Source organism: Rhagoletis zephyria, unplaced genomic scaffold (genome assembly GCF_001687245.7).
Source record: "Rhagoletis zephyria isolate East Lansing unplaced genomic scaffold, Rhagoletis_zephyria_1.1 Rzeph_scaffold_01564, whole genome shotgun sequence".
NCBI lineage: Eukaryota > Metazoa > Arthropoda > Insecta > Diptera > Tephritidae > Rhagoletis > Rhagoletis zephyria.
Window position 1 is genome coordinate 16,923 of NW_016158648.1, and position 1,161 is coordinate 18,083.

General features: G+C 38.2%; 1 long non-coding RNA gene across 1 annotated transcript; it reads left to right on the forward strand.

The window, feature by feature from the left end:
• The first annotated feature begins 240 nt into the window (after nt 1–240).
• Nucleotides 241–608, forward strand: LOC108364466 (uncharacterized). Its single transcript, XR_001847755.1, has 3 exons — nt 241–311; nt 370–413; nt 469–608. It is a non-coding gene; the product is annotated as an uncharacterized LOC108364466 (long non-coding RNA).
• The last annotated feature ends 553 nt before the right edge of the window (nt 609–1,161 follow it).

Sequence of the window (1,161 nt, forward strand, 5' to 3'; positions counted from 1 at the left end):
CAAATACTCATGCCCATAAAATTTGTACGAACCATCCCACAATAACGCGGCGTTAGCGCAGGGCAAATGGAATTTTCATTTTTGACAGGGCGTTACGTGTTGAAGTTGTATGCGGAAGACAGAAAGAGAGAGGACACAAAATGAAAGAGGGAACGAGAATGAAAACGAGAGGAAATGACAAAACGTCAAAAATTACGCCGCGTTAATTTGGGTATAGCGCGCGTTTGCCCTAGTTGGCATTGCAAAGCGCAACGCTTAGCGCTCCAATTTAGGAACGGCAGTAAGATTGTAAATTACTTCAACTGTTTTAAGTACAAATTCACTGATTTTTTAAAGTATGATCAGATTGATAATAGACCTTTGTTGCAGCAAGTGGAAAATCATCTACATTTTCTTATTGCCGATTAAGAAAGGTAAGGAAAAACGCCAATGGAATGCACACCGAAACGCTAACTTTTATTTCAAAAGGAAATCAGTTTACATAACTAGCTGCTAGCTACTTGCCTGAAAATTTCCTTAGTATAAACCTTTGCAAAACGATTTTTCAGCACACATATGTGTACATACATATGTATGTATGTATCTTTGTAAGTAAAACGAGAAAATTAAAATAATTCTATAAGAGGCTAGCCATAACAACAATTTTGCTGCCTTTTCTAATGCTGTTATTCCACGTTACACACAAGCGGGCAAACTTGCCAGAAAGCTCTACCCTTGGCGTTAAAAACAACAACAACCAAAAGTTACCAAAGTTGGAGCGCAAAGAACCCGTTTGACTTGTTGAAAAATATTTCTTTCATTTTTATTTTGCTCATGTTTTTACTTTTTATTTTTTGTTTCACACGGCAGCAGCAGAGCATTGTCTGATCAAGTTTCAATACACACCGAGCATGTGGTACGTGTGGTGCTTTTCCTTGGCTAATAAGAGTATACACAATAGGGGTATTCTCAGAGTCTTGCAAAGCCATTGCACGGTGCACAGATTGCACGGTAAAACGCGGTTTTCGTATGGGACAGCACACCGTGAAATCCGTGCACCGTTAAGGGCTTTGCAAGACTCCGAGAATACCCCTAATATTCCATTTGGGAAATCGAGAGATTTAAGCATAGTGTTGGTATTTTCAAGATTATATATACTTATGTACATACATAAATACATAT